A 25211-nucleotide genomic window follows, 5' to 3' on the forward strand; every position below is an offset into this window, starting at 1 on the left:
GACCAGTCCAGTAGTGGGGCAGCAATAACAAGGATTTTGGCAGTGAAGAAGAAAGGGAAAGTGCAAATGCACATATACATGCTCCAAGCCCCTGTACTCTTCTCCTTCACTGCTGGAAACGATGATAGCCCCAGGCCTAGCTAGACTCAGGATGTGCAGTAAGTATGTCCTTCCCTAAAAAGCAAGCAGAGGCTGCTATGGCAATAGCAATTTATCCTGACTTACTGAGAGGAGGGGCTTAATGATAAAAGATACCTGCCTTGCAGTTTGATACATGCTCTCTAAAGGGCTGCCATTGCATATGGAATATTAATGACACCTGGGATTAAAAACCATACTCGCAGAAGAAAGTTGTGATTTTAGAAGGTCCAGATTAATGGAGAGGAAAATCACAGGTGGGCATCTAGATTTCTGTAAAATAGCCAATTCCAATCTATCTAAAACAGGTAAGAGAAAGGTTTATTAAGTATTCATTGCACCTGTATTCTCCAAAGCAATATAGTTTTCCCTATTTATCTATTACACACAGATTAATATATACACATATGTATAAATTTCACATTTTTTGAAGTACTTTTTCAGAAATATTATCTTTGGTAGGCAAATTCTTACACCTTAACTACCCTTCTACTGTAGCTTATGTTTGCCATATAGGACTTCCTTAAATCTCAAGTAAGTACATGAACATCGTTTTTTAATGAAAGAAGTAGCAGCTCAATCACAACACCGATTGAGTCATTAAGAAAGGAATTGGATATTAGCACAATCCACTTACCTAAAAGCATACAAGTACTGCTGTATATTACTTATTGTTCCCATTGTACTAGTAAGTATAGCATGCTAAATGCAGTTGAACTAAAATACGTGAAAAGCTCCACTTAATACTCACATTGCATTATATATCCCTTCATATCAATTCATTTGAACATAAAAAGGGAATGCATTAGATTACCTAACAGGGAAGATGTTAAAGTAAAAATTGCAAATAATGCTTGATATTTTTATAACAAAACCTAGGACTCCCCCTGTAATACTTTATTTATTTGGTAAAATAAGCTAAAAAGTATGCTTTGAGAGCACCTGTAACAGAACTACATTGGGGTGTGAATAGTCAGAAATCTGGAAAACTTATCTAGATGGTAACTGGAATAGATTTGTACCAGATTAAAATACAGTTGCAAAGAGGCAAACAAAATTCTCGGAGTAATCCCAACAAATAAAACAGTTCATGTAAAATTAGGGCTTCTACTATAAAGAATAGCAAGCAAAAAGGAGCAAGGGGCAAAGAGAGTAGATAAGGAATAAAATTACATACAGTAAGCTGTTAGCTCGATCTTTTTTCACTTCAGGCCAAATTAATTGCTTATTATGACCTTGTTAAAAATGCCAAAAAACCTCCACAGGTATGACAGGGAAGAATATGGTTCCTAGGATATATTTACACATACAGAATTAGATACTTTTTAAAAAAACAAATGTACTAAACCTAATGGAACTTTGCAAATACAAGTCATGTGCCATATGAACGACTACCAGTGATAAACTGTGAACTACAATTAGCTATACACACAAATCAAGATTCTTTTCAGTTACATGATGTTTCTTAGCTCCACATGAAGTTCGCTCAAAAAGTAATTTTTTACTGAAAGAAGGACTTCTATCTACTCCAAGACTTTGGAGGCCCCATCACAGGTACAAGGGCAACACAGGGTTGTAGAAATGTCAGGATTTAGGGCCCTGCAACAAACCAGGCAGTAAATCAGCTCATCACCTGAAACCTGCTTGACTTTATATAACAGCGTGCAGATGCTGTCAGGGACAATGATGGAGGAGCTTGTAGATATTCATTGTCAGAGAGTCATGGGTCTAAGCCATATTTCTTTCAGGTCCAGGAGAAGAGACAACCCAATAGGCAGATACAAAAATGGAGTCAATCAAACAGGTCACTTTTTAAAAAACTAAAACTTTTCTAGCATCTTTAGATCCACAGCCTGTAAGATGGTTGGATTCATTGCACTGCAGAAGGAGAAACAAGAGAAACATGAAATTCATACCCATTAATTTAGCATGCTTTCTTGTCTTAATTATGCATGATGGAGCCTATAAACTTCAACCCTTTCCTGGGCATATGTGTAATATTCTAATATCAAGCCCTTCATCAAATCAGATATATTCCTTTAATTCTGGATGCCCCATCATGTGATTGCTCTTTCTGTCCATTTAATGTTCATTGCCATCTCCCTCAATGGCTGAAACTGTTCAGCTGAAAAATTAATCTCAATAAATTGGAAATATTGTTTTAGTCTTGAAAACCAAATCTTACTTTCTTCAAAGTCTGGCAAGTCTGTTCTTAGTCAGCACTAACAACATATGCAACTCCTCATCTGTCACAGTACAATGTCATGGTGCTGTTGCTCATTCTGCCACTTCTAAGATGTGTGTATGTGTGTTGGCTGGCTTTGTTTAAGAATGGCACTTAGCACTGAACGCAGCAATGTTCAGAAAAAGAAAGTTTTCTTAAATGACAGATGCAAAATTTTGGACTTGAACGGTGAAGATCTAGTCACATCCTGTAACTCGAGTTATTCTGTTGGTGCTAAGATGGTAGGCAGAAAACTTGCCACTGTCTGATGTAAAAAAAGTGACTTCTGAAAATCATTACAGCACACACACAGATCTGCTGGACGTCAGGGTAGCTCCAATGGCCTCAGGATATAGCAGGGCGTGCTGACTGTCTTCCCACATGCAGTGAAACTGGGTCCTGATTGTACAAGGCTTCACATTCTTCTGATGGATGACCAGGAGTTCTTGTTATAGCACCAAGCTGGGAGTCGAACCCGTTGTGTTATTCTCTTGCTTATTATGTTACCTGAGGAAAGGTTCTTTTTATCTCTGCACCTGTTCCCCTGTGCCCACCCTGTAAGTTGCTCACATCAATTGCAAAGCACACTGTTTCAAGAATCTAGTCTTGGTTACGGCCTCTAAGCTCTACTATAATACAAAGAATTAATAGGAGACAGTAAGAATATTTCAGCAAATTGAAATATGAATCCCAAGGTAGACACATGAGAAATGCCTACACAAACACAAGACATATTTTCTAATGATACTCTGAGCTCCAAATGCACCTTACGCAGCTCTGCAGTTCCAGGCCCTCCAGCTACAGAACTAACGTCGTACAGCTCAACCCTGTGTGCAGCCCAGTGAACCGAAGGTGATGAAGGGGGTAGGAGGTTTATTAGTTCAGGTCTGTAACCGCCCTAACGCAGTTACGAGGCTACGCATCCAGGCTTTATCCAGCCAACTTACAGCAAAGTGGAGGAAGTGGCACAGCTGTCTGCCTCTCTCTATTTACACCTACCTATAGTCCTTTTCCAGGAGCTTGATGAGATCAGGAATCTGGCATTACAATTCCCTCACGCAGCTATGGCCATGCTGTTTGTAGCCACTTCAGGGCTTATTTATACTGCCTTCATTTGTAATGTTTGAAAAGGAAGGCAGAGAGGTAGGAAATATAATTTAATTGAAAGCACACGTGACCTCTAGCCAAGAGGATTTTAGGAAAAGGTAACTCTACTATGCATATTCAAACCTCTTTTAATTGAACACATCATAAGAAAATGTTACTTAACTGTATTGTACCTATTAGGGTGGCTACATTTTGAAGAATTTACAGGGGTATCTTATAAAATTCAGCTGAAGAAAAAAACAAAGTTTGTTTAATTTCTTTATATTCACAAAGGCTACAGAAAAGAGTAGGGAAAGAGTACAGTTACCCTAGGTTAAAGTACAGTGCTTCGATACTTTACAAAATATGTTCAGAGAGCAAACATTCCCCACCTGTGAAATACACTGTGAGTAGAACAGATGGCTTTCTATCCACATTCACTTTCTGGAAAGTCATTTGACTGCTTTTGTTGCTGAGCTTCTGGAGAAACAACTTTCCTCCCCAATTTCATCAAGTACAGTCTGAACTAGCTTTTTGACACTTCACTGCCTGGGTGAGCTATAAATTTGCAAAGCACAGTAATGCAGTCTCTATTTAGCAGGTCTGCACTGTAGCTCATGTTTGTTATATTTTGACCTGTGTCTGTGAACATAACTTTGGAAAAGTCATACTGTATTAAGGTTGACATGAAAGCAAACCATTACTTTCAAAAAAACCACTACTATCAACTTAATGGTTGAAGCTCTTTCTTTGAAAATTTTCAAGAAATCAATAACACTTTGAAGAAGTCCTTTGTTCCATTCAATGTGTGGTTTGTACCGAATAAAATTTTATCCTGTCATCCTATCAAGCACTGTAGCAGACTGATCCATAAATGGCTATTTGGATGACCCTCATACAAAGCTCCTACTTGGACAGACCTCACAGTTTGGCATCTGCTGCATCGTTTGGAGAGATGTTCTACAAACATAATGAACTGCAATTGATGACAGCTCATTCTGGCAGAATATGCCAGCCTTTATTTTGTTTTTATTGGGAGTACAAAATCATTGGGATTAAACACAAGACTTTACAAGCATAAAAACCTTGCTTTGTAAAATACACTGCAGATTCCAGATATTCCATAATGGGCAGTGATACAAACAGGGCCATAAAGAGTGAGACAAAATGAATTCTCCCTAACTCTACCATAAGCACAATGCTTTTGGCCTGGGACATTGATTTACAGAAGAAAGTCACAGAAAAAGAAAAAAAAAAAAGTCTCGTCCAGCACTTTAGATGGAAAGGTTGCTGTGGCTTTCACCACAAGCAGGATTTCAGGCTGATTTGTTTTGATGCTGTCTTCTGGATGTCAGTCACAGCTACCCATATTACACATGCCTCTAGGCCCAGTACGGATACTCAAAGCAAGGATGGAATGAGCGTGGGCAATTACTGTCCTGCTGCCCTCCCCTCTGCTTCTTCCAAAGACAGACACAGATACATTATTGGGCAAGGGGATGCTGCTGTTACTGAGGGCACGTGCTTTTTTCCTTTCATCTATCGTACACTACACTAAATATTAGAGAGGAAAGGATATAAAGGTTTGGATTAAAGTTCACGAAGATCTGCCTGTGCTGGTGTTGTAGAGTAAGCTTTAAGTGTTACCTACTCGGAATTTACTTTTTTTTTCAGATAGAGAGAGGTGAGCTTGTATATCATACCATATTCCAAATTATTTTGCCAATTCAAACATATTGGATTTAACAGAAAAGTTTTGAATTTTAAATTCAGTACATCTAATTCAACTTTTATCTTAAAGGCTGTTGGTCTTTCTTTTCCCTTCAGGCATACTCCACAGAAAGATGATGAATGGTACATGCACTATTTTAATTTGCAACAGAAATCCTAAGCTGGAGCGGTACTGCTATTTGCTGATTCTGGTTTGTCTTTTCACTTATTAGCAGGATTTCTAGGTAATATACTTGCACTATGACATTATGTGTTCTGCGTGAAGATATGGACTACCAATACCATATTTCTCTTTAATTTGGCACTGTGTGACTTGACTTGGACTCTCACAGCACCTTTTTCAGTACATGATAGTCTCCACAAGTTAGCTGTCTATTCCAGTCAAGCATTTTATCAGATCATAAGACTATTTTTTAGTACTAATATCTGTGGAAGTGTCTATTTCCTGACACTTATCCGTTTTGACAGATACGTAGGGCCTGTCCATCCTATCACTTCACTACCATGGTGAGACAAAGGAAAGGCTGGGTTTTGTACCATGACAGTATGGATCTTCATAGTGCTTGCATCAGTGCCAGAGATCTACTACACAGTTGCAGCTGGAAGACAACATGACGTCATAGATTCCCTGGATGGCACTGAAGGACCTTTACAATTTGCAGTGCCACTCACACTCTCCAGGATTGTACTGAGATTCCTAATCCCAGTCACCGTCATCTTTACATGCTATATGTTGACTCTCAAGGTATTACTACAACTCGGTAAATGTCAGCAAAGAAGGAACAGACTTGTTAGACCTCTGTTACTGATTTCAGCCACTATGATTGTATTTGCTGTTTCTGTCATACCTTATCACGTTATGATGATGGTGATACTAATTTATAGAATTGTCAACCACCCTGTGGGAACATAAGCACATTAAGTGCCATTTATAAAGTCACAGAGATCACCTGCAGCATCAACAGTTGCCTTGACCCAATCATTTTTACAGTAGCAAGTAAGACATGCTACCAAAGAATTAAAAGTATAAAGTGTCATCCCAAGTGCCAGCACTGCTGTTGTCTGACAAGAAGGGTAAGGGACATCACTCTGTCCCCAAGAACAATGACTTAAATACCAGTCTACAAACACATGCATCTCCCACTGCCCATTTGGCTTTGTGTCATCAGACTCGTTTAAAATTTGGCCTCCTGTATTGTATAGCAACATCCTGAATAAGCAAGAATGCACAGCAATGCAGAGTAAAACTTAACGTGAAAAGAAACACTAGCAAGTCCTAGCTTTACAGAATTGGCATTTTAAATATTCTTGTCATAAATATACCTTAATTTATCATGAAACAGCACTTCTTACCTGTATGTATGTGCAACACGGAATGAACAATGAACAGAAGTTCTAAGTAGCTACTTTAATTCTTGGCCAGAAAAATACAGGAAGATTAAGAGCACATAGTGTTGAGGAGCCTTCTTACAGTTTCTGTTAATTATTCTTTCATCTGTTTGTAAGTGCTGCTGTGATTGGACCATGCAATTAATAACAATCATGATGCTTACAACTGAACTTCTCGAGCATTTGCAGAGAGGCTTTCTACAAGTACTTCATTTTAATGCTGCTTGCACTAGAGTTCCACTGACACTGCCAGTGGAACCTCATTAACCCGGGTAAGTGCACAACACTTCCAAAAACAAACAAACAAAAAATAAATAGTAAGATAAAGTCCCCAAGGACAGTCACAGCCACAGTGAATCTACTCATGAAGCAAATGAGCACGGATTGAAGAGCTTTGTTAAGTCTTCCCCCGGGCAGCAGGGTGTTCCGAACCAGGACACACTGGTGGTATCCCCCAAATTACAGCTGCTTCCCGTTTACAGCTGTTTCCCGTAAGTGTTCTGCCTCAGGGGAGTGTGTGGTTCTGCCATGAACTCTGAACTCATCAACAGGGATAAGTCTGCACAGGAAAAGTTCTGAAATACAGAGATGGCTGAGCTGCAAGAAGAGTAAGAGATGCTGCTACACAGAAGTACTTCGTCTCCTGTTCATTTAGGGTCTTAGCATCACACTTTCAGGGCAGCCTAAGGTAATCAGTCTACAGTGCATTTTCATCATTAAAACAGCACAATATATAGCCATCAGAACATCCACCTTCTGAAGTCATTAAATAAGTGTTCTTTCAACACATTGTATGGGCAAAATAATCATGTTCCATAATCAACGACCTGCTGACCTGCTTTCTTGCCAAGTCCCACACACTACCTCGTTAACTATAAAAGCCCATGTATCAGTGAACATGTTAACTTTCTTTTCAGAAGTTACTAGTGACAAAGTACTTTTTAATATACTTTTTACAGTGCCTCACTTCTCTAATTTCCATCATTTTAATATAATTTTGTCCTCACATGTCTGTATGTGAAAATAATTCTATTCTACATAGGTATTAAATCTCTCTTGTTGCATGTTTCAATTGTACTGAGTAAATATATATGCATATATAATATCTAGAACAATGGAGTTTTTAATTGTCTATAACCGTGACATGACATGAAGAACCAGTTCCTGATAATCTGAAACACTTTACATGTGTTTGGATGTACTAGCAAACTCACAGGAGTTTGTAGCAAAATGACGTGCCTATATTCTGTGCAGGGGAGTTATGTACTCACCTCATTCTAAGTGCTGCTTTTCTCCTTTGGTAATTTCTCAATCTTTCAATTTCTCTTATTTTAAAAGAAAAATATTCACTTTTTTTTTTTTTAACGCATGAATTGTCTATTGGAAACATGACAGGGTTATTAACAATGCATTGCCTTCCTTAAGAAAGAGAGCTTTTTAACCCACGCATGGGCACCCATCGGCAATTACCTACTATAATATGCATTTACATCTGAGACTGATACAGAAACAATGTCAATGCCATTTAGCAACAAAGGTGCTCTCAGCATGAAAAAGGATAGAACAGGAGAGATTAGCGTGAAGCTCTGGGCTAAATGCTCCCACCTGATTGCACCCAAGATTGTAAACAGTAAGCTATTTCCAATATCAAACACTTGCCATTTTTATCTTTCAATCTATCTTTAAAGGCACAGACACACTGTTTCTTTCTCCTTTCTCCACCTCAGTATTGCTTTTCAGCAAGTTAATTTGTGTTAGGGCCGGGTAAAATTAAATGTGAAATCAAAATACGCTTTTCTAGACACAAAATTAATCATGAAAACTCACTGCAGTCCTGGGCTAGAAATGGTAACTTCACACCTCTGGGAAGCAGATATTATCAGGTTATACCTGCCAGGACGTCTAATGTGTGAGCTTTTTCAGGAGAGACAATGACTTAGAGCAGCAGCTTCTCTAAATTTTCTGGAGATTTTTATAGCAAAACAGTTGTTTTTCTGTTCAGACAGATCATTTTACTCTCATGGCATAGTATCTACTATATAGCTGTTAATGTTACTATTACATATGAAGCAGGTATCATTAGAAAGATCTTTTGTTAATGAGGAAAGAAGCATTGAATTCAGAAAAAATTTTGAAAAACATTATCAAAGTCACTTCTTGATTTTGGAAAAAAATTGAATTGTTTCCTCTTGAAGTGCTGTCATTATAACACCTATGAATGCAGCCTGTGCTCACAAGTCCCCAAAGTTGGTGAGAATAAAATTAAAAATTTCAGTTAAAGATTGGATTGAAAGCCTCCAGTGAGCTCAAGACGAATACAATAATTAAAAAGCTTCACAAATAACCCTTCCACAACTCACATGCAATGCATTTGCAAGCTGCATTAATGCAGATTGCAGAGATTCTCAAGCAAAGTCTAGGGTTTCTCTGCCTGTGTTACAGTGTGTAAAAAGAAAAACTAAGGCAGTAATAAGGAAATGCTTTAAAGTCAATGTGAGAGTCTGACTCAAAAAAAAAAGCCAGGGAGAAATTTCATTCTGGTCAGGTTACCAGAACATAAAATGCATTCAGCTGAACAAGAATGACCTTTATATTCTCAGTGTGACTGAACTATGCAGTATACTCGCATAGAAAGATGCAAAATGAGATGCTTTTTACCTTCTGTCAGCATCACCCTACCAAAGAGCTGCACGGTCCAGGGCACGCGTGATGGAGCGGTGCCAGCAACTGCCATCGCGGGCATGGGAGCGTATCGAGGAGCACTTACGGTGCTGTGCCAGTGACCAGGGAAGGGCCGGGGAAGCAAACAGGCAGGGACCTGCTTTTGCAGGAGAGAATCCGGATCTCAGTCAACTCAGAAGATAAACATTGCCAGGAGACAGTACGGATCAAGATGATACCGATTTCTGCCGCGTATCTTTTGATCCTCCCCGACCCCCAAGAATAAAAGCAAGAGATACCGGGAGCATGGATGGTAGCCTTGCTCTAAACTCTTTGCTGGGGACAAGCAGGAGCAAGCTGGAGACTCCTCTAGTTCACTTATGTAGGACTGAGTAAGGTGGGTGTCCTAGCTCCACTTCACTGTTCTGGGCTCACCTGCAGAACAAGGGACAAACTGTTTGGACTCTGAAACTCTAGTAAAATCCGTTTTTCTGCATTGCTCCTTTTTGTGTCCCACTGAAAGAAAAATTTGGAGTAAACTGTGCTACAAAAGTAAATCCTTGCCTTCATGGCTTTCTGTAGCTGGATGCAATCCCACATGGTCCACACAGTCCTATGAAGCTCATTAATTTTCTATCAGTAAAGCCATCTAGAACAGCAATCCCAAGGTGCACACACACACATAAGAGAAAAAGGGGAAGAAAAAGCAAAGAAACCACCTCATGCTTCTGAAAAGATTATTCCCAACCAACCCCAAATAATGAAGAACAGAAGGGGAAAAAGAGGATGGGGGCATTCCTACAAAAAGTACCTGTGTCACAGTGCCTCTGTTGTCTGTTCTCCTGGCCTGGGCACCTCACACAACATGCCTTGTGCTGGGCTGAGTCTAAAGGCACCAGGTAATCTTTAAATATCATCTTCAGGACACAAAACTCATGAAAAATCCTTCCCTCTCTTACCCTCAGCTATTCAGGTTTCTCATGATACTCAGCTGTGAATACACCCTAGTAGCTGACAAGGCTTCTAGACGTTTGTTTGCCTGTTCGTAAGTGATTCTATAATCAATTAAACACACTTTTTTAAAGCATTTTTCTTCAACTAGGCTGAACAAATGCTAAAGTTGTCCTGACTGAAATCAAAGGTTTTCTACAAAATAAGAGTTAAAAGCACAAGACAGCTGTTCCTATTTTTATTTGGCAATACATGCTCCTAAAATGTTTTATTATAATATTCCCCAGGTAGATTGACATAAACAAAATTAAGTAAGTTTATTCCATTTTCCTACAGTAAGCGAACAGTAAACTAAACGGCTAAGAGCCAAAGTCAACATCTTCTACTATAACAAGTATGTTGCAATACTGGTTTCTCACAGATCTTTGTTTGGATTAAAACTGAGGACATGGTATCCTATTAAATGCCCAACCATTATAATGAGTTTGAACACATTATTGAATGTTGTAATAATGTATCAGCCTATAAAACTGACTGCAAGATTTCGGTAGCTTTCATATACTGTATCTTGATTCTGAGATATTACAGTGATGGACATCCTTCTAATATGCTAGATGAATACAAAATAGACCATGGCCTGAAAGATTCGACTGTTTATGTATGTGCTCAGCTGTGGTCAGAGAAAAAACTTCCTCTTTTACTACTGTAAATGCAGCATTGTTTCATAAGCAGAAATTGTTAAAACAAAAACCTCTAAGTTGAAGAGGTAAATTCTGCTACAAATGTCCCAAGCTGCTTTCTAAACAAAGCTATCTTTATGCATGCACTGTTCTCCATTTGTCCGTTCGTAATACTTTTATCTCACAGAAAAACTACCTGAAATTTTCACGCTTATTAAGCCATGAGCTTACCTTTTTTAAATAAAAATGTTCAAATGTTCCTCAAAGTTTGGTTTTCTCTTCAATATATATAAATGAATGTATTCTGATATCAAAGGGGTTTTTTTCCCATGCCTCAGAAACACCTTACCTTGCAAAAAGCTATTGACAAACAGTACCACAAGGCAGTTAAAATACTTCACCTTTGTACACAGCTTTCATCAGTGGAAGCCAAAGCTCTTTGGGCAGAAGAAAAAATATGCCTAGACTGATTCTACAGCTGCAGGAACCACAGCAGAGGCAGGTAACATAGCTAAGTCCACCATCCACCTTGCAGGGAAAGATAGCTCCTCTGCTCCTGCCTTAGAGAAACATCCAGTCTTGGGGCTGCCAAGTCTCCCTGCGCTGTGCCTGGAGCCCACGGTCGGAGGTGATGGGACGTGCTGGCCCCTGTGCAGGGACCTACCACCTCTGTAGCTCCCCTCACGCTTTATTTTCAGGTCTTTTATCAATTTACCACTTACCAGCTTGGTCCCTTCCTCTTCACATGACTCAGCACAGATGGGGCTTCCTCCGGCTGGGAAAGGTGAACCTTAATCAGGGAGCACTGCGGTTCTCAGCTTTTGCAGTCTAAGGTGAAATGCAGCCTAATGTCACAAAACCTAACAGTCAAGGTCTCAGCTACTGACCTCGCTAGAAATGTGATGTCCTCGCAAAGTCCATCATGTGCTAGGGCAATGGGAACCTAGGATCTCCAGTTTCCCACCAGTTCAGCCAATACCAGTCAGAAGACCGACATTAGTAGCCAGATGTCTTTCAGCTTCTTGTGCAGCCTCTTACCTGACTTTGGTGGTCTCAAGGGCCTGGTCTGAACAAGAAACCACAAGTGAGCAAATGCAGGTGAAATGTATAGCACTCTGCCTTCCTGTAATGCCACACAGCCTTTACAGATTGCTTGCTATTTCTCAAAGAAAAAAGAATAGAAATGCAAATGTTCATAAGAATGCACATGCATCTTTTAATACAAAAACAAGAACAGGAAGATGGACTTTTGCTGCTGCAAGGAAAGGTCTGACATTTTCTTTTCTTAATGGATTACCCAAAGGCAACCGAGAGCAGGGTGGTAATGGTCAGTGCCATCTGCTGTACCAAACGTTGCAGGGGATTCATAAAGTCACCACATCTCCCTCTTTGCTTTACATTAATGTCATTACTATTACCTAGATGCAATACCTCAAGCTGCTCTTGTGAAAAAGCTGTAAAATGGAGATAATGTGGGAAGACTTAAAGCTATGCCAGAATTACAGTGGGTAGGCAGGCTTAATTCTGTATTTTTCTGCATCTGTCAATTGCAATTATACAGATTTAACATATAATCTTAATTATAGACTTTACTCTTACTGATGTTATTACTTCAGGTTTAGACAACTGTGCTGATGCAGTTAAAAGGAAACCTGTAAAAATAGGTATTGATTTCCTATAATGTTTTAGAACATTTTTTAGTAGGGAAGCAACTGAAAACCCTGCGTTAGCAATAGAAAATGCTAACGTGTTTGTTCCTGAGGTGTAGATTTTTTAATTCTATGTGACTGTATCCCAGGTTATAAAATGAATGTGAAAAAAATTTTCTCTTTAGATGTCCTCACTGCGTAACAAAAGAAAAGTTGGTTAGAGGGCACGTAAGTATTAACTGTATTTTTTCACCCTCTAACCTTTAAGAATTTTTAGCATTTTTTAAGAAACCTGATCTTTTTAACTGCCAGACCTATGAAAGTAATTTCATGATCCTCCTCCTTTTTTTAATTTTAGAGCTACAATGTTTCATCATCTTATATGTAGTGCCTACAGAAACTAGATTTTCCTTCATTGAGTTCATTGGAATCCAAATTACACAGTAACAGCAGTATTTATATCCCGTATAATGCTGATGCTGAACTCTGAAGGGCAGTGCTGTAATCTCTGTTTTTCAATACCAGTTTAGCAATACTCTGCAACAACTTGTCAAAATAATTCTTTTTTTTCTATACTGTTTGTTCTTTTCTCCTGAAACTGCACTGAAACTGATCCACAAGCTTATTTTTAACAGTAAATAGAGTTGCTTACAATCTATCTACCACACAGCCTTTTAAAATAAACATTTATAAAGCATTTTTGAGTCAGAAAACAAAGCAGATTCTGTCATCATCCATCCAGGAGCATCTACAGGTTTACAAATGGCCATTCGAATAAGTGGTCCAAAAAGCAGTATTGTGGCACAGTAAATTGCAAACCTGATGGTAATATCAACTTACAAAAATGTAAACATAGTTGAATAAGTTTATATGTAAGTAGTTTAATATGCTTAAATAATAGCAAATACGCATAATAAACCTTTAGCCTGATTTGAATGAGCAAAGCCCCTCTCTATCAAATGCGTGAAGTGGAGGTTGACAGAAAACAGCCACGTACAACTAACCCCAGTGCTGAACTGGAACTCAAAAGAAATTTAGATTTGACCATGAGCTTTGCCAGAGATATTCTATGGGACTAAGGCAAGCAATGCTGTCTCTAGGACTCAGTGCAGGGAATGTAAGGGTCGCTACTAAGCACGCATGCTGAGCCATCAAAGACTGGCAGAGAGCAAGAGAGAAAAGAGATTTACATTTCCTCCAGGCAAAAAAAATAGTCGCTTGGTCAGTCAAATACAGGAGATAGCAGGTGTTCTAACAAAAAGAATTTGTGTCTCAAAGGCAGTGAAATAATGCTCATTTTAATTAAAAAAATGAGCTAGACTCTCGGTCAAGAACAGAGTACCCTATTTTTTGTTTAGACCCTCTCAGCGGATAAGCGCTCCCATGCAGGAGGTTCCCTCTTTCTAGTTCTTCTCAGAGGCGTAGAGTATGCAGAAAAAAAGAAACCCTGACCAGAGACAGCTTTCTGATTTAATCTCAGTATGTACAGATAAAGCAAGGGGTTTGTTTTATTTCTTGTCTTCAATAAATACTTGGGGCTCTGCTGTCTGTTTTGGACACCGTGACTACATGTCCCAGTGCACAAGCAGGAACCCCAGGGGTTACAGAGCCTGTTTGCGTTTCCAGTGCACAAGTGGACAATTGATGTTGTGGGACCAAGAAGAAGTACATCCCAGTGACAAGCAAGACGGCTCTCTAGCCTACAAGAAATATGGGGGTACGCACTTAGACCTGAGCATTTTCAGACTTGGTGAAAACTGTTTTTTCATGAGCTATATACTTCTCAAGTAGCATCTGTATATGCATCCGGACAGACACTAAAAAGGGATACAATCAAGTTAATCAAGTCCTATGTCAGTATTAGCGTATGCTGCAAGCTGCGTAGATCTTACACAGGAAAGCCGATGTTTATTCTAGCAGACTCAAAACAGCCTCAGGGTTAGGCAGTCGTACTTCTAACAAGTGACTGTGTAGCACTTGCCATATTTTGCAGAACATTGTGCCCACTGTCACAGAAGCAGTTGACAAAACCCCAACTCCATCAACTTTGCCTCAGGTTCCCAGTTGTCTTAACAGTCCTTTGCCCTCCTGCCATGGGATGGAGGATGCAAAAATACTAGCTATTTCAACAAATCTAGTTCATAATGGCACAACCAAAACAAGTGATACGGAATGAGCTTTCACTGGTTAAAACGCTTGCAAGACCTATTTCAACTTTATGCTGAAGTTTCCAGATGCTGAAAAATTTCTTCAGGAAAAAAAAGGTCAAGTTCCCTACTTTGATAACACAGGATTATGTTTACAGAATTAAAAAGCAGAACTATAGTTATGTCTTCTTTTAATCACCTGCAAATAGGACTTTTTGTATTTGACATTTTTTCACACAGTTTTCAGACGAACTCCATGAAAATCGAAGTATGAATATGTTTCATACAGATAGCTTCCACTTATGCACAAATCTCCTGCAATGACATAATGTTAAGCATTGCTCATTAATCCTAATTTGCCTTTCTAGAAATAGCATATCATTCATTTGTATTACGTACACTATGTAAGGTGTCCAAAAAGGATTATTTACTACATACAAATTGAAAGAGTAGAAATCCGCAACATCAGCTAAACTACCATATTCACTGTATTTAGGAGTAACTTCGGAAAAACTGAATTTTAAATAATTTGACACTATGTTATTTGCAAAAGTAACCATGGCAAATACTATACTGAGAAATATATCTTTACTAGAAATACACTGGATGGAGAAACTGTGTTAACAATCAGTGAAACTTCAGACAAAATAAAGAGTTCTGTAGCAAATTTCCATTGGAGCTAAAACAGGTATATAACGAACCCAAATTTTCATTACTAAAAAAAGCCAAAGGGTGGGTAGGTTCCACAGTAGAACACATAAAAATACTACTTCATGGTAAGTGCATAAAAAGCTAGTAAGCTACTAGGTTGGCGGGGGGGGCGCGGAGTACTGTAATTGAAAAATGTTTTAATTTTTCCAAATATATGCTTTCTCCACTCAGGTTTTGTTTTTCCTTTGTTTTTAAATGAATTATTAATTTAATCATAAAAATAGTGTTCAGAAGTATTCATTACTATTCTTTGTCTAGCATATTTATGTCTCCTTATTTAGAGAAAATAACTGTTTAACTAGCTGACATATTCATTCAATACCACTAGAAGGTGCTCCTCTGTTGAAAGATAATTATTTCTGTCTGAATTGCTTCTCAAAGCTAATTTTCCTCTGATAACTGTGGTTCTGGCCAGTTGTTTACACAGACTGTAATTGCAACAACCGCCCCTGTTATACAACAGCAGGACCTCATATGCCATAACCATTACCACAGCATGAGAAGAACAGATCTGTTATCACTCATTTTCTTGATAAATCTGAATTCCAGCTGAGCAGGAGTCCAGTCAGTTTTGCTGGAAGGTGAGGCATGGAAACTGTGGTGGAGCTGATGCATTGTAAAGAGCCACAGTTTCTGTAAGGTTAGGACTCACAGAATTGTTTAGGTTGGAAAAGAGGCAGAATGCATCCCCAGAGAGACATTTGCACACTTGTCTGAAGTCTGAAGGCAGAAGGAGAGTCCAATGTAAAAAGAAGCTATAAGACAACCATACGAACATAAGCATATGATCGACACCAATTCCACACCAACAGGATCAGGACATCAACCGCATCTGGAAATCCAAGGATCAATAATTCATATTTCATACACAACCTTATATGAGCCTCAACCAAGTTAAGATTTAGTTTGATACCCAGAAAGGCATTCTGATAACCTCTGGGAACACACAGACTGCCTCTGTGAGCTCTTCGCATATACAATAAAAACCTTAACTGAGAGCTGAAATAATTGCAGTTTTTCTAATAAAAAACTCCAGCCTGCACAATGTCTAAGGAGTTTTAAGTTTTGTGTCATCTGGAATTGGGTAAGATTTTGGTGAGAAATGGGAAAGAAAAGGGGAACTGAGGATGGACTGCGCAGCTAAGGCGAGATTCTGAGTCTTTTAGCTGTAAACTTTGGACAAAGTGTAAAAGTGACCACTAAGGAATGCGATGTCTGGGCATAATCTGAGAGCCTCCATCAGCTCTTTTAGCTCAGACAACAGTCACTAGAAAGGACATTTTCACTGAGAGAGGGTAAAGGAAGAAAGTCACCACGTAGTTCAAACAGTTTAAACTATTAAAAACTAAGGTCAGCCCCCAGGGAGAAGCTTCCTGCTGGAAAGGAGACATGCACGTGGCCTTTCCCAAATTTCAGTATCACAAGGGAAGCAAGCACAGTGCAATCCTCCACTGGAGACTTTCCTGAGGCTGTTGCAAGAGACAAGCTAACTAAGCCTAGATGCTACTCAAATAGAGTTTGATCGACCAGACAGGTCTGAATGATCAAAATTGAAATAATCAAAGGAGAAAGGTGCTGGTGAACCGATTGGGATGAAAGCCTTTTCTACCCACCTCTGTATGTTAATATGGCAAAAGGCTGTTCCTTGGGACGTCTGATGCTACTACAGAAAAGCATTCCACCTCTAAAGGTGCATCTGTCCAACTTTTAGATGGATGATAACTTACATAGTTCAGGGTCCAAAAGAAAAAGAAATAATAAAAACATGTCAATGATGCAGCTTTCAGGTCCAGAATGCTTTATGTGCAGCAGGACAGCATGCAGCATCTTAACCTGCAAACAGCCAAAAAAGAGCTCTCCATCTTGAGATACTAGTGTCTTAACAAGGAACAGAGACAGAAAACAGTGCATGGCACTTGTTTCCTTGAGGTTATGGAGCACTTTCTCAGTTTTGCCTCTGAGCATTTCCAGCTCTTTCAGAGGAAGATCCTTTCCCTCTCAGAGTAAGGAATTCAAACCTCTTCAACACAGTGAAAAATGTCTTTGCTCATTTTGAAGTTGCGTTTATTTTAGGAATATCTTGTTAGACTACATTCAGTACATCTTATATGTATTGAAAAATAACCATAAATTTTGTCTTGAGGCATTTACAATGGTCACAAAATATCCGCTGAGACTCCTTGAGAGGTCTAGTTATAAAGTAGTTCAATTTCAAACAATATGAATTATTCAGTCATAAAATGAATAGTGCCTTTCATAGTGCCAAAGGCACCTTAGGAATACACATGCTCTTCCTTCTCGGAGGAAGTGGTCTTTGAAGGACTTCACATTTCCATAATACATCACACCAAGAAAATGGCTAGAACGGGCTTAACTTGCTTCCCTCAACAAGACAAAATAGTGTAAGATGGCTTTAGGGCATGTCTTTTGAAGGATAAGGTTTGTGACTATAAAAATGAAAAAGAAGAATTGAATATATACTTGCATTGAAGGTACCTCAATGTAAGTAACATGCAAATTCCTCCTCTCAGTTTTGGTCTTCTAACGTAATTGCATCAGATGTCAACCTGATTTCCAGGGCACTACCCACAGGAGAAGGTGAGTGAAGAACCTGCGCTCTGCAGCAAATGGAGTAACTGTTCCAGGGGAAAAGTCTTGTCTGGAGTAGCTGATCTATGGGGAGGAACTTGTACAGCATTAGTGGAAACAGAAGAACTAAAAATTTTTGACTTACCACCAGAGGACACAATACCAAATGAGAGCTTTGCAGCAAATGTATGACAATATCGTAACATTTGGGACAATAAGGATTTCAGCTCTCTAGAGTTCATGTTGATAGAGTGCTGAGGGTCAGACTTTTTCAGGTACGTTGTGGGCCAATGCTGGTCAGGCAGCAGCGCTGCCCCTTTGACTCCGAAGAGACTATTTGTTCTGGTATGTGCCACTACCATGGCAACCAGAAACACAGTCTCAAGAGAAGTTTGCTTTTTCATCTGCAGCCTAAGAGAGGGAAATCTGTAGATATCCCCAAAAGAGTAGTACTCCTGTTTTACTCTTTGAATTTAGATAGGTTACACAGAAATGACCTCTAATTCAGAAAAAAATTGCTCCACCTTTGGCTGCCACAGAGAGGAGGTGCATGGGATATAAGCATGGCCCCAAACCACTTCAGAGTAATCTAAAACTGCTATGTGTCAAGAAGAACATCAAGAAGAGCGGAAGGCATGGAGAAAACTATCTGCAAAGACTTTACATTTTCATTTGCTATATGAAAGTGATACAAAATTGAATGCTGTGCTAAGCCCTGAATTCCCCAGGTCAGGAACTCCACAGAAGCCCCACATAAAATACCAGTTTTCACCTTCTCCTTCACTTTCTATACCTCCAGCACTTTACAGCGTCAAGAGTGAATTAAGATCCGTATTTTTTGTCACTTAGTCTATGACCACAGATTAGCAAGAAAGCTAGGATATTTGCGCAGTTTTGTTCATTAAAGCTGGGATCTCTCAATTTTTAGACCTTGTTCCCTTTTTCTCAAGTAAACTAAAATTAATTATTGTTGCTGCTGTCACTCTCTAAGAACATTTTCGTCAATCCTGCTTCACCTCTTTATGCCCTCCCTGCCATAATTCTCATTATTTGTTTAGTATGTTTGACTTTGGCTCAATCTTGTACAGATTTAGTTTCTTCTCTGCTTTAGTATTAAATGGAAGTGTGCTTCTTAGAAGACACACATTGCATCAGTGCCCCAGAAATAGAAAACATTATTTAGCATGTGCCTAAGTGAGCCTACAAAGCCCTAAGCAGACGTCCACTTTGAAAGATCATATCCCAGTGTTGCAGATGAAAGATGAATTCAAGGCATTTTAAAAAGACAGGAAGACCTCAGCAGAAGAATCTGCTTCTTTTCAACCAACACTTTGTTTTTAAACATTTTCTTTTTTCTGGACTTCAGGCAAATGGCCAAAACCATAAAACTTCTCAATATCTTAATAGAAGTAGGAGGACGAAGGAGTCAGTAAATTTGGGGGTTTATGAGTACATGTGAAAATTTGAGAAGGGTGTGCTTCTTAGTAACAGGTAGGCAGAAACAAAGACTACTGTTAACTACCACCTTTATTATTTGTCTTCAGAATGACTGTCAAAGACATCTAAGAATAGACATATTTTTGTCTGAATTCTGAACAAATTGTTGGCAGCTGGGAAGCTATTCTGGGAGTTATCAGTATAGTCTTTCCTATTCCTACACCTTTATCTCATCATCCACAGTGGGCTACTGTCAGATACTGAGCCAGAAGTTTGTAATACTTTAATGTCTTATAAATCATAACAAAAAATAGCTGATAATCACATCTAAATCAGGTACTTTGCTATAACTTATTCAATGGTCAATCTGAATATGCCAAAGATACTAATTTTTTTATCATTCCAGCTGATTGATAGATCTGCATCTATCAATACAGATAAGGCGATGTGCAAAACATGAAAACATGGTTGTAGCTTGTAATTTTTAACTCATGTCTTACAAAATTATTTTTCTGCCTCTCTATTTGGATATATAATCTAAGAAATCTTAAATTCCTGCTTTGCTGAGCTTAATGGAGGACACCACTTTAAACACATGAAATGTTTTTGGGTATTTATATCGAGCAGGAGAACACTCAGTGTTTTTCTCATTACCCTTGTCATCATTAAAATACCATCATAACCATCGTTAAATTACCATCAGCATTTTTCCTTGAAAATTTCAAAAGAAGAGTCTTGCTCCCAAATATCTATGTAGTCACCTGCTCCTAGACTGTGCTGCACAGATTGCGCTGCTGCATAACCGCGCAGTGAAAGTCAGTTCTAATGAGGCCTTCATAATGGCACCAAAAAATCATAACATGCATGTTAAAGCATTCCTAAAAGGTAGGTATGTGATACATGGTGGAATTGAGCTCTGCTTAGGATTAAAATACAGCTGTCTCTGGAGTGATACACGGTAGATGGGTAAGAACATCTCACCAAAGGAAATTATAATGATTTATCTGAACCAAGCTTTGAGAAAATTTGGATGAAAAGTCTTTTGTTTGTAAAAGCTTCACATGATCATTGATTCTGACAATGAGTTATGCAACAGTTCCTGTTCATGTTTCAGTTCACCTTGCCCTGAGGTTCTGCTGCTACCTCTACCCAGACGCCCAGCCTGGCCTTGGGAGACTCCCTTCCCACCTGGAGGCACCAGGGAGAGTGGGAATCCTCAAAGCAGAAAAGTTTCTGCTATTGCTGCCATCCCCTGGCAGGGGTTACAGAGTGAGGAACGGGGTACTGCCCCTTCTGACAAAAAGAGAGAAAGAAGAAAGCAGCAAATTCTGTTTTCCAGCATCTGAAATGAGGTTATGTGCCGCGTCTGTCTCGGGAATCACATTTAGAAATATTTTGTTAGTGCCCTACCTGCCTCGTAGGGAACAATCACTGATCCCTTCTCCTCAAGTGTCACTCTGGTTTACTTAGTGAGTACATCTGCAATTTTTTTTTTTACTTTTGCCATATGCAAAATATCTATTAGAAATGTATAAACCACACTTACTATTTGCTAAATAGTTCTTAAATCCTGAGAATGTATTCAAAGTTTTTTAAAGCCCAGAATGTTGGGTGGGTTTTTTTCATTTTGGAATTTTTCAAAAAAAACGAAATGTGTAACTTTATAAGGCAGACGCACAGGCTGACTTGGAGTCCCAGCAGAATCACACAAAGAGAAATGTTGTCTGGTACATGAAGGACCTTCGTGCCACTCTGACAGCCTAAGGGGACCTTTGAAAGGACACAGCATGACCAAGGAGATCACATTCTCCTTGGGGCTCTCCATCAGGCACATGGCGAGGTGATGTTCCACACTAACATCCCCTCTATCTCCTTGCTGTATGGAACAAGGATAGAAGAAATTTGCCCCTGCACTAGGTTGCACCTGCACTATGCCCATCAGGCTGCTTCTGCTAGGAATAACCTCACTTCTATTTCTGGAAATAGGGGAATGGAGACATATTATTCCTGTAAGTGGCAGGCATCATTCCAAACTCACTCCCAGTCTCAAATGGAAAGAAAAATCTGAAAGTCACGTCAAAAAGATCAAAACACAGAGCTGACACATTGATATGAAGTAGCAATGAACTTATTTTTAGTTTTCAGTCACTGGATGCTAAATATTCTCTAGAGCCTTCCCATTACAGATAATCTGACACATGTAGCTCTTCTCGCAGTCTCATGCCACTGCTTGGGGAATGGGATATGCACCTCCAGTAGAATCAAAGCTTTCACTGAAGAGAGAATAATCTTTTTGTAGCTACTGCCTGTACCTCTCCAATTAAACTCTATAATTTACTACCCAGAGGTAATATGGTATGAGACTGATTTCACAGCTAATGCTAAGAGCAGATGACGGCAGTCTCTCATTGAGCCTGAAGAGAGGAAGCAGTAAGATGTTATGGCTCTTCTAAAAACAAACAAGTAAAAGAAGAAATTAGGAGGTTACTTGCATGCTTTTCATTTATATTTGAAAGGTCACTTGTGGTCTCCTCATGAATGATGTAAAGTTTATTTTAAACTAACATCTTAATTACTGGCAAGGTGCCAGAGCTGGAATCTGATGAGCCTGCACTCATGCAGTGGCTGGCTGCGAGCCTCTCCCTTTTTATGTTTTTTGTTGAGGATTCTGGCTCTCAGAAATGCTTGCTCACAGTCATTTGTGCGTTATTATTAGCAAACTGTTAGATTGGCCCCTTGGCACACACTTTGTAGGACCAAAATAATCTTATTGTATTGCTTCAATATTTTACTGGAAACAAAGGAGGTGAATTGACTGTGAAGCAATCACAGTAGACCTTGAATGCCTTCAGCAGCATTAACTTGATCATTGTTACTGAAATTCATACTGAACAGGCTCTTGAAGACAGCATTTTTTTACCAGCTATCACAGTAGTTGCTTTCTATTAGGCTGAAGTCATCAATGGAAAAGAAAAAGCAGGAACAAAGTTGCTGGGTATTAAAGTGACAGATCTTATTGTAATGTAAGAGACAAAGCTGACAACAGAGAAGAATATGCTCTATCAATCAGGTTAGAATTTTATGCAAGTATTGCCATACACCCATCACTTGTTCCTACAGATGGTGGCACAACTGTTCACATAACTACTATCAAACAGGAATGGGAAACTATCTGGCTGAAAAACAACCATGCAAAAATCTTATCACATCTCTTTTTTTTTTTTGGCAAAACAGATCACATTTGGTTCATTAGCTATTGCACAAGCACCACTATGGAAAGTGATACGCCCCAGCAATACTAGCAGCAATACCACAGCCCAGATTTTACACTAACATGACCCCTAATAGATCAGGATACTAATTAATCACATATGTACTATTGTATGAATTTATCCTGTTAGCCGCCTAACAGATTCACTTTTCTTAGGCAGTGCACTATCATCCTGACTAAATCCCATTCTGCCTAATTTCCTCTTGCAATCTGCATACATTCATTGCCTCGGTTGATAAACACTTTAACTTTCAGCATAAAAGCAGACATTGAAGAGTCTGCTTATAATAAGTTTGCAGTGTCTTTTAGCGCCTTCCAGATAAGATGTTTGACAAAAAGAGTAATGCTTTCAGACAACAGGTCCTCAGTGGGCGTTTTGTTTGAAACTGTCTATCATGAAATTGCTCCCAGCATGGCACTACTGTCCATTAAAAAATTTGCAACATTAGTGTGTACCCACAGCTCAGTGCAATTCCTATAATGACTGCTTTATTTATTCACTCCATGTCTATGAAGCTCAGATTATCATTTAATTCTAAACAAACTGCGTACCATGAACACTTGCAAGAGAGCAACCCATTAAATTCAACATTTATTCAACAGCTCTAATTTGCTTGCGGTATTATGATGATTCCCCTGTTTTAAGAAATATAGCTTTAGTTCTATCTATCTTGTTTTCCATATTTTTTTATAACACATTAAATATTTAGTTTTCATCTACATCATTTAAAAAGGAACTTAAAAATACAAATCCAGGCGAACTCATTGGCAGTTGCATAAAATCCAGTCTCTGTAATCACAGGCTTTTACTCAGATTTTAATACGTCTTTATAATCACTTAGAATCAGAAAAATGGGCAGGTAGACACATGCACATTTTGTAGTAAGTATGTTTTTAAAAACTGATGTATCTAATATGCAGCATAAGCTGAGGATTATTACACATGGAAAACAGTCAAAGCGAAGATGCTGAATGGAAAAAATTAAGGTATTATTTTTCCAGGTATACTGTCCATTTATCCATACTGCTAAAAGTCTAGTCAAATGAAAGATGATTTTAAATTTACATCATAGATCATATTTACACATTGATGCAAAATGCTTAGCCTGAACTTTGGACCCAAAAACCTCCCACTGAACTCAGAATTTGAGCCTGAGGTTGGAGTACAGAACTGCAACTGTGCATATGCTGAGAAAGTGCCGATTAAAACATACACTTTCTACACACTAAACGCAGTGTTACTTTCCAGACAGTGCCCCAGAGCAATATGAAAAATGTGGAAGAGCTTATTCAGGAATTTCTTTTAAGTCGGGATTTAAGATTTGAATGCATTTTCTGAATGCATAGTGTCATCAAATAGGGTCAGTTTGTAAGCTCTTTCTGCTTTTAATAAAGCAGAAAAAAAAAAAATCAAGAAATCTCTAAGTGCAAAGAAGTTACCACTTCTCCCTGCCTCAGGTAACTCTCTCGTGCAGAAGAAAAAATAACAGGGCTATATATCTTGATTTTTTATTTCCCCAAACTTCCAGTATTCATCTATGACCTTTCATTTTCCATTGTAAAATAAAAAGCATGGCAGAACACAATACCTAACCAAATAGAAGATATGCTTAATGATGAATCAAAAGAATATAGTGGATAACAGCCAAAAGACAATTTTAAAATTCCATTTGTTCTGACCATATGCCATAAAGATATAAAGAATGTACTTGATAAAGGCTGTTTTCCTTGGAAATATTTATCACGGGAGATGTTTATCAAATGAAGTAAGTTATTTCTTGACCGAAGAGCAAGAAATGTAACTGTTTTCTAATCTTGTTTTAAGTCATGAGCAGTGCCTTGAAGGAGTCCCTGAAGAGGTTACTGTTCAAAGGTTGCAATGAATATTATCAACAGAAAACATCCCACCATGTCCTCTAGTTGAGATCTCTACTTCTCAGCAATATAATTTACCTACTCCCTTATCTCCCTGTACTCAGAGAGATGAAGCCTAACGTTGCCAGGACCCTTCTCCTTCCACTTTTAGAAACACAACATGCTTGAGCTTATTTCTATTATTTTTATAGTTCACGACAGTCATGGCTATCAGACAGCGGCTGTCACAGATGGTAAACTGTACTACGACATAGTTCTAGCTACACTATTTTTCTAGCTCATATGCAAACTCAGTAGCAAGAAATACAGAAGACAAGGGACAAAAGAGCAGGAAGGGCATAGAGAAAGAAAATCCTTTCCACTCATCTTCATTTAAAGTGAGATGTGCAGACTAATCCTTCTCAATTTCAATTTGCAGCCTACACTGTGAGCCAAGATCTGACAGGGGAAGATTGACTGGTGCTATTTGGTTTCCTGACTGCAGGAAGTTATACACAGGCCACAAGAAACAACCAGTCACAGTTTCCTCTACAAACAGAATTTAGCAGAGAAAAAATAAATAAATGAACAAGGATTAAAAACCAGAATGGTTCCAAGTAATTATAGATTTAAAAAAAGGGATTAAATAGGAAAAAAAAATTGCAGCAGCTACTTAAGAAGATAAACTAGGGA

General features: G+C 38.7%; 1 protein-coding gene and 1 pseudogene across 2 annotated transcripts in view; one reads left to right on the top strand and one right to left on the bottom strand.

Moving 5' to 3' along the window:
• The window catches only part of TMEM117 (transmembrane protein 117), a 222478-nt gene that overhangs the window by 191145 nt on the left and 6122 nt on the right, over window positions 1-25211 (bottom strand). The gene's annotated exons all lie outside the window — the stretch shown is intronic.
• Window positions 377-6292, top strand: LOC142045499 (P2Y purinoceptor 1-like; annotated as a pseudogene).

The sequence above is a fragment of the Buteo buteo genome, chromosome 28, assembly GCF_964188355.1.
Source record: "Buteo buteo chromosome 28, bButBut1.hap1.1, whole genome shotgun sequence".
In the NCBI taxonomy this organism is placed as follows: Eukaryota; Metazoa; Chordata; class Aves; order Accipitriformes; family Accipitridae; genus Buteo; species Buteo buteo.